Here is a 13,327-nt window from a genome sequence, read left to right as displayed (position 1 = left end):
ACTAGAATATTAGCCATTTATTAGTAGTAATTAAGCACATATTATTAATTTATTCTACATGACCTTATTCTACATCCCTAATCCTACCCAATACCTAAACTTAACAACTACCTTATTAACTATTAATAAGCAGCAAATTAGGAGTTTATTGAGGGAATTAGTTAATAGTTAATAAGTGTTCCCTATTCTAAAGTGTTACCAGAATAACAATAATGACAATATAATATCAAGGACCGCTGATTAGGTAGAGTAATATTACAGTTTTTCAAAATGCTTACACGCAGTTTTTGAAACTATGGCTCCATTTCTTAAAACTCTACACACAAAACCACAAACACACACACACTACATGCAAAACGTCACACATACCTTGCAAAAGCAAACACTTCTGTCAAAACTATTTAAAAACTAATTATTCTAAAAATTGTATTTTTACGTAGTAACTCACACAAACATAAAATAATAAGCAACACGCCAAACAGATGTGAAAAATTCTCTCAAGTCTTTTGCTTATTTTGACTGCAGTGAAGCTTAGGAGTTTGTCAGCACTTGCACATACATGCATAAGCACATGTATGTACAATTGATGAATTTTACACAATTATGCAACAGAACTGAATCAATATATATATATATATATATATATATATATAAAGATATATATATATATATATATATATATATAAAGATTCTCAATAACTCATTCAGTAAGATTACAGTTTTTACAATCGCTATGACAATTTTTCCAATACTTCTAACAATTTTCCTAAACTCTTAACACAGTTAGCACAACATCCGTCTGTGTAGGCTATACAATTAACACATTTCTTGTTGCTTTGACACAAAATGCATACAGTTAACACAAATTTAAAATGCTTGAACTTCTTTCACACTCAAGCTCAATCAAGATCAAAACAATGTAATTTTACTGTCAAATTTTCAAATGCTTTCACACTGTATATCAGAACAGATAACATCATGTTCTAAAACTAACTTATAGGCTAAAGTCAAAGTGAACAGCTGTTCATATTGTGAATTGAAACACAAATATGTCCCTTGTATTTTATTCCATTGCTAATGAGAAATAGGTGATTGAAGCTATGCAAATATAGAAATTACAGCTGATTCCCATCTAAGAAACACACTTAGGTGTTGAGGTTCTTTCAGTTGCATGACCATATATACAGTAAAAGAAGTCCTCTTTGGGCCGATCTTGTGTGGAAAAGTGCACTCCTGCTTACAGTTTTTTTGGATTGCTTAAGCACGATTTTCAAAACAGGGCCCGTGTTTTCAAAACACTACACACAATTAGCACAACCACACACCCAATTAGCAAAACACTACAGATCCTTTGCATAATTAAACACTTTTGTAAAAACTATACACTTCTGTTTAAAAAACACACTTTGTTACCATATGAAACACACGTTTCACATTTACTATTCTCTGTTTGCACGAGTTACACTCTGCTGTGATAAACCTAAAACACTTTTAGCACTTCTACTTCCCTATGATTAGAGTAGGCTACCATCAACAAAGTACAAATATAATGTAAATCCACCAAACAATACACAAGACCAATGTTGCAGACTGAAGAAACTCATTTATTTCTCAACACGCCCCAAAATGTTGACATGGAGATTCATAATACTGTAACAAAATGTCACTTTACGTATTGTACTGTAAGTTTAAAAAAAATAAAAAAAATAGACAATGTCTCTTCGCCTAGCTGGATCTGGCCAGAGAATTTCATCAACACCGCAGGCAATGTTTTCATTAGCAAGACACCTTGGAAAGAAATGACGAATCCATCCTTTCATTGCTGCTACCTCCATCTGGTCACAGGTCTCCTCCATGGCTTGGAAGAGGGGTACCTCAGCCTGGAGACGGAGATCATATAACTTCCACCGCCATGCTGAGAAAAACTCTTCTATCGGGTTGAGGAATGGAGAGTATGGTGGAAGATATAGGACGGTGAAATGTGGATGTTGCTGAAACCAGTTCTGAACCAGAGCAGAGCGGTGGAAAGACACATTGTCCCAGACAACAATGTATTGCATATGATCGATTTGATTTGCTGCTGTTATGTTGTGCAATTGGTCCAAGAATGTAAGTATGAGTGCTGTGTTGTAAGGGCCCATATGGGCATGGCGGTGGAGGACCCCATTCTGTGTAATGGCTGCACAGAGTGTTATATTAGCTACTAATAATATACTGTCGTTGCCCTGGGACATTGACTATAGCCCTGTGGCCAATGATGTTTCTTCCCTCCTTCGTGTTCTCGCCAGGTTGAACCCAGCCTCATCTACGTAAATGAACTCATGCTGGATCTCCTCTCCATCCATTCGTAAAACTCCCTGAAGAACAGTGTCAGGCAAAATTGTGTAGTTCAGTGTAGATCTAGTATACATATTACAGTACAGTAAAAGATTATGAGACAGTATGCAAGATCACACTGCTAAAGTGAATACATACCTCTGCATAATCATGCTGCAGTCGTTTCACCCTTTCGAATTGCGCTCGAAGGCACTCGATAAATTTGCTTCATTTGAATATGTTTTTTTTAGGATGCGTGCCAGTGTTGATGTTGAGACCTGATGGATATCGTTGAAACTGGCATGGTTATTGACAATGTTAGCTTGGAGCTGATTGAGTGTTATAGCATTGTTGGCCAAAACCATGTTTACTATCTCCTCTCTTGCTGTTCTGTGAACATAGGAGGCCTTCCCCTTGTCGTTCCTGACCCTCAATCCTATGTAGAAAAAAAAAACAGTATACAATAGTACAGTAATTTCACAGGAAAAGGTAACAGAAGTGCTGATAGTGCATAGAATACAATACTGTAAGCAGTTACTGAAACCGTGCAGATGTTTTTGATATGATGATATTTTTACAATACCTATTTTCCAGTCGAAATGTTCTTATCACACTTGCCACTGTGTATCGGCTTAGATTTGGCTGTACTCGCAGTCCAGCCTCCCTCAGCGTCAAGCCGTGGTTGACAACGTGGTCAACCAGTGTTGCGCGGATCTCATTTGTCAGATTCAGTCCTCTTTGAGCACCTTCTTGTCTTCCTCTTCCTCTTCCTCTTCCTCTACCTCTACCTCTACCTCTACCTCTACCTCCAGCATGGCCTCCATCTCTTCCTCTTCCTCTGTTGATTCCTCTTCCTCCCCTTCCTCCTCCTCCTTGTCCTCCTCCTTGTCCTCCTCCTTGTCCTCCTCCTCGTCCTCCTCCTCGTCCTCCTCCTCGTCTGGTGTGTCTACAATTAAGCAAACAAGTGTTTGCACACCTGATGACTGTGTTGAACCAATTGGTTGGACGGTGCGGTAATTTGACAGTCAGTGCTTTGGTATTGCAAGGAAGTGACTTCATGATAGATTTTTGTGTGTAATGTATGTTAAGTGTGTTTAGTGTTTTGCAAATCACTGTGTGTAGAGTTTTGCAACAAGTGTGAGGTTGACAATGTGCTTATAGTTGTGCAAATATGGGCTGATGTTTTGCTTCTTGAGTGTAAGGTTTTGCTAATAGTGTACTACTTTTAATTTTAGTGTGTAAACAATCCAAAAAAACTGTAAATGTGATAATTTGAGCCCAGTCTCATGAAAGTGCATATAAATAGTATGCCAAATAAAAATGAAAACTCATGGTACTCATACGGAAAAATGGACTTTGGCGTATATATGATACAAACGTGTTTCACGTGCATATAATACGCATCTACCCCACAACCCTAATCCTACCCATCAATACCACAAGTTTTCATTTTTATTTGGCGTTCTATTTATATGCACTTTCATGAGATCGGGTTGGATATTTTAGAAGATCTGCACCAAAGACTGGTGCCAGAGAAAGGGGACAGGTGGGAGACCACTTGCCAATATATGTGATCACATGGAACAATGTGGCATTCCACCATTCCCAGTGCAGTCAGAGCCTGGTCTGACACCCATTCAAGAATGATGTCTCCTTTCCTTGCCCCTTACTCCCCTTTCCTCAACCCCATTGAGAAGTTTTTCTGAGCCTGGAGATGGAAGGTTTTTGATCATCGTCCACAGGGTCAAATGTCCCTCCAGGATGCAATGGATGCTGAATGCCAAGACATCACAGCTGAACAATACCAGGAAGGATAAGGCATACCAAAAGATTCTTCCCAAGAAGCCTTGCCAGAAAAGATATCAGGTGTGATATGGATGAGAACATGTGGCCAAATGCAGAAGGCCGGGCAGATTAGATTACATTTATTTATAATTCTTCTGTGGCTTTTTCTGTTTGTATATTTTGTACTTTCACATAATAAATGACAGAATATTGCATATCTTTTGTTTTCATGCATTCTTGTTTTCTTTCTTGTTTTTCTAATATCCTGTTGCAAATAAAGCCTTTACTGCGGCAATTCTGTCTCAGTCTCGTTTTCTCCCATAAACCGTTCATTCTATAAAGCTACTCTGAGATGGGTCATTCAAATTTTGTATTGAATTTCTGCAGCAATAAGACAAAATACATGCATTTACTAAACCCAAAAAGAAAAACAAACTGTAGTGTAAAACACAATCTATGATCAATGCAATATACTGTATTACTGTAAGGTCAGACCTGACACCTAAAATAATACAGTTTCTGTAATTCCATTTGGTGTTAGTGTTTTTATGATATTGTGCTATGATCGACTAAATGTTCCTGTTGGAAGAGAACATGTGTTAGTGTTTTGGAATAATAATTAGATTTTGAGACATGTTTGCAGTGTTTAGGTAGATGTAGTGTATTATGTTAGTATATTATTGTATTTTGAAAATTAGTGTTAGAGTTTAGTTTGCAGTGTGTGATTTTGAACATGAAATTATCTGTTTTGTCAATTGTGTGCTGTAGGTGTGTTGGTGCGTTTAGGAAAATTGTTAGAAGTATTAGAAAAAATGTCATAGCGATTGTAAAAAACTGTAAATATAAAAATTGAGCTCCTGAAAGTGTAGATAAATCTGAAGCAATCAGATAGAAGTCAGCATTATTAGGATGATTCCAAGGGCCCAGCGAGGGAGAGGGGCACGGGCCGAGACAATATGATGTTCAGGGGGCACGGAGACTAGAGGTCGACCGATAGTGGATTTTACCGATACCGATAGCTAGGTTGGACCACACTGGCCGATACCGATTAATCCACTTTCCATTTTTAAATGTAGCCTATTAGTAGCTAATAGTGAATGTTGAAATGAACACACTCTAACAAGGAACAATAATTCTACAGTTTTCATTAATGCTGCGAATGCACTCTTATTGTTAAGTGTTACCATTTAATTTCAACAGCCATTTTTAAAGATGGCCATCTTTAAATATCTACACAAGGCCATTAAAATTACATGCATATGGATATTGTATGTGTATTCACACACTTTATTTGCTTCTGTTTTTTAACACTTGATAATTATCTAATCCAAAAAAAAAAAAAAAAAAAAAGTTAGTCACACACCGGGCAAAAGCGCAGAGCTGCGTCCAGGAGAACTCAGAGATATCACACACCAACATGATCTCACAGAATTCCGTGTAATGTTCACGGACTTAATTAACCTCCGAATCTGTGGTGGCATCACGGAATCGCCGAAAATTCCGTGATGGGCTCACAGAATAAATTCCGTGATGGGCTCACAGAAGTGATACCAATGTAAGTCAGTGACAGGCATCAGCCGTGCTCCACGCACAGAAACCCTTAGCATCAATATGCCGACGCGATACTGGGAAATGTATCGTCATCATTATTGTTCAGAACCGGGTAGGTTTAGGGTAGGGGTGGGGTCAGGTACTCCAGTCAAAGTATAACTGCATCGGAGTCACTCTTTTTACGTGGTCCGATGCAGCGCTGGTGTTGAACCAGTGAATCCGTGCATGGACCACGGCTGATGCCTTCTGTGAGCCCATCACGGAATTTTCGGCGATTCCGTGATGCCACCACAGATTCGGTGTTAATTAAGTCCGTGAACATTACATTGCGTTCAAATCCAGTGGCGGTCTAAAACAATTAATTTAATCACCAAACGGACATAAGCTTCAAGAATGAACAATGTGGCATAAATGAGTTTGAAGTTCGGTGTTTAAAAAAAAAAAAACAGAGCAAGCGGAAAGAGAACGCGCCATCTATTACAGCTCTCTATATGAAGACTGTATTAGAGCCACAGAAAGACAAACGTTTTGCTGAAAAATGCACAACACATAATTTATAGCCCAGGGTGAAGTCATTATATACATTCACAACGATTTGGGACAAATATAAGGTAATTTAATAGAAAACTATGTGAATGGCGCTCTGTTCCGCGGCAGGCTTTTCTGTCGGCTGTATTTAAATGCGAGTCTGGAGTTTCCCGCTCTGTGCAGCGCGCAGTGTCACATGTCAAAATAAACAACACGTGCTGTCAGTGATTTCCGCCTCTAGAGGCCGCTCTCGTACTGAATAATGCCTGCAGACCCTTCTCAGCTACTCCAGCAACGGTTACAAACCGGAAAACTATCGGCATGGATTTTTCAACCAACTATCGGTGCTGATTAATCGGCAAAACCGATGAATCGGTCGACCTCTAACGGAGACCATAGCAGATGTAACAGATAGTTGATCTGTATCGTCTAGGCTCGTGAAGTGGATACCAAAGGTTTTCAATGTGGTCATGTGATCAGAGAGAATTTTTTGTGGCTGACCTTATCAATCTTTATCAATCTTCATGCTTTTGTATTTGCTTGTAAAGACGTTGTTCTGGTGTGAACAAATCTGATTTGCTTGAAGGTTAGTATCTATTATTGTTAGTGTCTAGCAGCTGATAGTATTGATTGTTTTAGTATAAAAGTGGAAGGAAGTTTTTAATTGCAAATTAAAATTATATATATTTTTTTACATTTTTAAGTTAATTAAACTTATATTTCATCTTGCTGTATTTCTATGTGGATAATGGCAACTTATTACATTTTAAAATAATCAGAAGTTTAAATTCTCTCTTCAACACACTCTTCTTTTTTATTTATCTTTTATTAAAACATTTTTTTTTTTATTATCTGTACAGTTGTAACAGGAAAAGAGTAACATGAAGTTATAGAACCACAGACTGACTCAAACTCAGGAAAAACACCACCAACAGAGATCAGCTTTATTACATAATAACAATTAAAATGTGCTTTTGCTTCCCTTGGTGGATAAATAATCAGAATGGTGCTCTAGTTGGAAGCGATAGTCCTGTCGATCCAGGAGCGCAGCTGGGAGATGCGGGCGTAGGCAACTGGAAAACGGGTGTCACAATTGCTTCTTCCCCAAGACACAGAGCCCACCAGAGTCCAGACCCCTGAACGCTCACACACCAGAGGACCACCAGAATCACCCTGTGGAAAAAACATTTGAGACTGAATAGAAGCAACATTGATATGATAATGTGTTTGTCTCTGTTTTCATGTACCTTGCAAGACGAGGATCCAGCTCCTCCAGCACAGATCATGGAATCAGTGATAGTGCTCTGACCCCAGATCTGTCTGCACACAGCAGGACTCGTGATGGGGATGCCTGTTTGCTGCAGGATCATAGGGCTCGCTAAAAAAGAGAGAGAGAGAGAGAAAGAAAAAAAAACATCAGACATGTAACATATACAACAATAATTCTTGCAGTTCATCTTTGTTTTATAGCTGACTTACTTGTGGTGGCAGTCTGGCCCCAGCCAGTGGTGAAGCAGCGGGTTCCAGGCAGGATGTTGATGGTTGATGGAGCCAGACATACAGGAGAGATACGGGGAGTAAATGTGACTGGAGACGACAGTTTCAGCAGAGCAATGTCATTGTTGATAGTCGTGCTGCTGTAGAGCGGATGGGTGATGACCTGCACATACACAAAAGATGGATGAATGATTACTAGTGAAAGCTTTATAAAAGATAATCTAAGATGCAAGCATTCTTCATTTCTGTTGTCATTTTATGCTTTTTTTAAACACATTACACTGAGTTTTAGGTATGATATTGTCTTATATTCTTAATTTTCAGCGCATGAATAAACTAAAAGTTTATTTTGGCAACTTTTAGAAGTATGCATATGTACAACCTCAGCTATTCAATTTTGATTAAAGAATAATAATCAGTATTTGGGTTGTTCATGAAAAACACTATCACTTGATTTCTCATTTTTTATTTATTCTCATTTATTGATTTTTTGAAATCAATAAAGATTGTTACCTTGGAAACTAGCTTCATCTGAATGGGTTCAGCATTGGAGGCACGATTATGTTCTCCAAGAATGACACGGTAATAGCTGACCCTAAAAATAGAGATAAAGAAAAAATAATATAAAAGACAGACAGAAAGCAGACAGAGCATCTATTAACCACTATTGTATGAAATGTTTGTCAGACTGAAGACTCTTACGCAACAGCGCAGTGGGCAGCAGTGAGAACCCAGTTCTTGTTGATCAGGGATCCTCAGCAGAAGTGGAAACCATTGGGGTACTGTTTCAAAGATAAAAGCATTTAAAAACATGACATTTACTCTTTAAACAAATCAGACAAGCGTGTGTTTGAAAAACAGATGAGTTACCTGGAGAGAGACCTGCCAGGGCCAAGAACCAGAGATGGCATCCTGTCCGTTCAAAATTTTGCTGCCGATCGTCTGTGGTTTAATCGCAGGCACTCCACAACCTGTTATTACAGAACATAACACATTGTTCATCAGACAAGAATGAGATAGGAAGCTCTTAAAGCAGGTTTTGCGTTTCCTAAAATATTTGCCCATCATTATTCTTGCAAACTAAAGGAGACACTTACCCAGAGCAGAGGCCACCAGGGCAAGGCAGGTGATGGAAAAGATGGTGAAGGTCATGATGTAGATGAGTGTGTGATGTATCTCACTGATGTATCTGTAGGTCGTCTCTCTTGCTTTTATATCATTTACAGCAGCTGATCAATCTGAGACGTGATGGAGGTCCATCCCATCAAATCCAGTGAACTCATAGCTGAGGAATGTTTAGATCTGTTATCGATGAAGACAATCTTCATCTTCATTGTCCAGAGAAGGTGACTTACGAGCAAAGAGGAGGGACCTTCTCCATTCTTTGACCTTGAAAAGGTGTTTGTGGCTTCTGTGTATTTCCGTGAGAAGCATCATAATTTCACTTCTGTAATTGTATGTTATGAAATGTTTTCGATGGAATTTTTTTTTTTGTTGCTGTTGTCTTTTGTGACGTTTAATTCAAGTCAGTGATGCTGAACAGGAAGAGATTGAAATAGTCACTTATGAGAACTGCGCTGAAGCTAATAAAACAGTCAAACTATAAAACAGCCAGTTAAACTGGTTCTTGTAGGACATCTTATCATAGCCACTGAAAAAAGCTGGCATCAAGTCAACCATTTTCTCTCAACATTTATCTATATTTTGCTTTAACTGCACTCCTCAGCAACATTACATACATTTCTAGTGATGTTTTCTAGAAAACACAATAGTACAGTAAACTCTATTAAGTTGGTATAGGGCAGACCTCAATGATAAGCAGAGCGTGAAGGATATGATTATCCAAGCAGACACCTGGATGACATCCTTAGAGAAGAGTGGCCTACCCGGCAAATATAAGGCCTGGGGGTACCAACATGGGGTACTTCATGGACTGCTCTGGCCTTTGCTTGTTTATGAGGTACCTGTCTAGAGAGACTGGAGAGAAAGATTAACACCTATTTAAGGAGGTGGCTGGGTGTCCCAAGAAGCTTTTGCTCCATTGGCCTGTACAGCACAGACACCAAGCTGCAGCTTCCGGTGACATCAGTGCTCAAGGAGTATAAGGCAGCAAAGACACGCCAGGCCATGATGCTATGAGACAGCAAGGACAAATTAGTATGCCAGGCAGGCATTGTGGTCAGGACAGGCCATAAAGGGTCAGCCAGCAGAGCATTGACGGAGGCTGAGGATCGGCTGCAGCATGCTGACATTGTTGGGACAGTAGCTCAGGGCAGGCTTGGACTGGGTTGTTTCACCAGAACGAGTTGGAACAAAGCTGACCCAAAGAAACGCCGCAGCATGGTACAGAGGGAGGTCCGCAAGGCAGAGGAGGAAATCCAGCATGTCAAGGCTGTAGCCATGAAAAAACAGGGCAGCTGGACAAGGTGGGAAGGCGTATGAGAAAGGACCCTGACGTGGCAGGACATTTGGCTCATCGAAGGACGCGGGGTAAAGTTATTGATGTGTTCTGTCTACGATGTGCTGCCTACTCCATCAAACCTCCATATTTGGGGGATGGCAGAGAATCCCAGCTGCACATTGTGTGGAAAGCAAGCCAACCTGGGAGAAAATATCTCATTTTGTTTTGGAGTTATAGACATTTTAAAATAAGAAAAGAGAAAAAATGACTGATGGCCGACTTTGTTAGCATTTTTTTGCCACTTACTATCAAAATTTTGGCAATTGGGCATTTGTGTTTAGCCGACACACTCTGTTTTCGAATTTCCTACGTTGGTTTCATGTCGATCGGAGTAATGGTTTCTAAGATATTGGCAAATGTTTTTTAAGCGCTAAAATGCAACGCTGCACAAACCATAAGGCAAAACCTGGCATGTTTGGTATTGCTGGACTCTGCAAGGATTCAGGAGTCTAAAAGGGGGACTTTTTACCTAGTGGTAAAATATTTGATTTTACCACTAGGTGGCAAAAATTCGAAACTTCTCAGTCTACCAAAGGCTACTCGAAAGGGAGAAGCCTCAGGAAAAGTCTGTTAAAGTATGGGACGATGACAGCATAATGGCTGGGTTGTTTTGAATGTACAGAGTGGGATATTTTTAGTATAGTTGATATTAATGAACAGGTTGAAATAGTTACTGATTGTATACATTTTTGTATGGATTTTGTCATTCCCACTAAGACTTTTAAAGGTATACCCTAATGGCAAACCCTGGGTGTCTAAAAACTTAAAGACCCTTATAAACAAGAAAAAAAAGGCATATAGAAATCAGGATGAGGTGCCTCTGAGGGACACACAGAGGGAGATTAAAAGACAAATACAAATAGATAAACACACATACAAACAAAAAAATAGAGGTATCTTTTACACAAGGTAATTCTCGCTACACTTGGCAAGGGATTAAGAATATGACAAATATACCCCATAAGGAAAGACGCAAGGTGCTGCATGGATGTGAGGAGCTGGAGATGGCAAATCAGCTTAACTCATATTACTGTCGTTTTGATAGTGGAGGTGGTGATGCTCTTCCAGTGTTTCCGGTACCACCTGACACAAATCTTTCGGTAGGTTTCTACATTAATGAAACAGAGATCGCCCAAGTCCTCGGGTACTCTGGCTCCACCAACGACGCTCGTCGCTGCTGTGCCCAGGTCTCCGGAACCAGCGACAATGTTTAGCTCCATCAGCCCTCCGTCTGTGCCTTCGGATCCACCAGCTCTGTCTCCATGAGTCGGTCCTCAGATGTCAGCAGCCACACCATCTACATCTTGGCTCCTCGCTCCCTCAACTCCGCCATGTGTTGTCAGCACTGGGATTTTAATACATTTAATAGTATGTTTTTTTGTTTTTCACCAAGGTATGTATTCTGCTGTACTTTTTTAAATGTGCTTTATGAATATTTGTAATGTACACAACAATATATAATGCATTACAGTTTTCTAGATATCAAAGTGTCTACGTGTATTTACTGAAAAAAGCAGCTTTATAATATACTAGTAGTGTAATGCTAATGCATTTCTAATGAGCTGAAATACAATTGAAATGTACTTGAAGCACATTAAAATGATGCTTCAAATATACTCTAACTGTAGTTCATGAAGTATTCAGTATATTAAATATATTGCAAATAGATTAAAATCAAACTTAAACATATCTTGAAATACACTTAATATACTTAAAGTTGTTTCAAAATAATACATTTAATATGCACTTAGTATAGTATAGTTTAAATATATTAAGTGTGTCTGAAAAAGCACAATTTAAATATATTTCTTTTTCACCTTGGACTTTCACGTCTGTTGTTGTGTGTTATAAAATGTTTTCGATGGAAAACATTTTTGTTGTGGCTGTTGTCTGTTGTGACGTTTAATTCATTCAAATCAGTGATGCTGAACAGTGAACAGGAAAAATGAAATTGTCAGTTATGAGAACTGTGCTGAAACTAATAAACAGTCAAACTATAAAACAAATAATTAAACCAGTTCTTGTAGGACATCTTATCATAGCCACTGAAAAGAGCTAGAATCAAGTCAACCATTTTCTCTAAACATTTATCTTTATTTTGCTTTAAAGACACTCCTCAGCATCGTTACATGCATTTCTAGTGATGTTTTCTAGAAAACACAATAGTACAGTAAACTCTATTAAGCTATCAAGTTTTATTCATTTTTTACTAACACAAAATTAAAATAACAGTTTAGTTATTTGCTTATTGTAATTGTTTGAATCAATATTGGAAAGTTACTTTGTTTTACAGTTGCAATTTAAAATAATGCATGAGTGAGTGCATAGATAAAATAAAGATGATCTGTTAAGACTTTATTTTGATGTAATGTGGTTTAAAATTTGTATGTGTTGTGACGCGTGTCCCGAGGCCTCATCAGCGTCGCCCTGGAAACAGAAGAGGAACACCTGCACGCCATCAGCACGGGCTGGCCGGCCACACCTAAACCAAATCACGAGACACCTACAAAAGCTGCCAACCCGCACAGACTGGTGAGATACGTCTCCGACTATGAGATCGCTAATCTCCCTCTCCTTACTTGACAGAAAGCAGTGTCTGACCGGCCAGCCCCGAGGCACGATCCCCACACCGGCACCCAGCACTCATCCATGTGGAAGGAGGGAAGATGCGGATCCTGGAGCACGAGAATATCTCACATGAGCTCTTCGGCACGAACACTTGGCACAATAAACACACCCTTCGGGGCATTCATTGACCCACCTTGTCGTGTGATTCTTCCGCCCGCCACACTGGTGGAGAATGCGGGCATAATCCCGGAAGAATCACCGACAAACACGATTTTTTTGGGGGGGGTTTTCCTCCCCACTGAGGGATCCCGGTCTCCGGACGGACACTAACTCACTTTGTTTCTTCTCCTTTTTTTTCTTTCCTCTCAGGCAGTGTTGTATAAAGTACTAGAAAGCAATACTTGAGTAAAAGTACAAGTATCGTACTACAAAAATACTTTGGTAGAAGTGAAAGTTACCTTTTACAATAGTACTTAAGTAAAAGTCTTAAAGTATCTGATATATACTGTACTTAAGTACCAAAAGTAATTTTCTGATATTTAATGTACTTAAGTATTTGAAGTAAAAGTAAAAAGTAAAAATGTTTAAAGCAAGCGATTAGAACTTTGATTGTGAACTTTA

At 39.1% G+C, this 13,327-nt stretch overlaps 1 pseudogene; it reads right to left on the bottom strand.

Annotated features, from left to right (window-relative positions):
- Window positions 1-7,062: 7,062 nt before the first annotated feature.
- Window positions 7,063-9,039, bottom strand: LOC131520485 (chymotrypsin-like protease CTRL-1; annotated as a pseudogene).
- Between the last annotated feature and the right edge of the window lie 4,288 nt (window positions 9,040-13,327).

Source organism: Onychostoma macrolepis, chromosome 15 (assembly GCF_012432095.1).
Source record: "Onychostoma macrolepis isolate SWU-2019 chromosome 15, ASM1243209v1, whole genome shotgun sequence".
In the NCBI taxonomy this organism is placed as follows: domain Eukaryota; kingdom Metazoa; phylum Chordata; class Actinopteri; order Cypriniformes; family Cyprinidae; genus Onychostoma; species Onychostoma macrolepis.
This window is presented reverse-complemented; position numbering and strand designations above follow the sequence as displayed.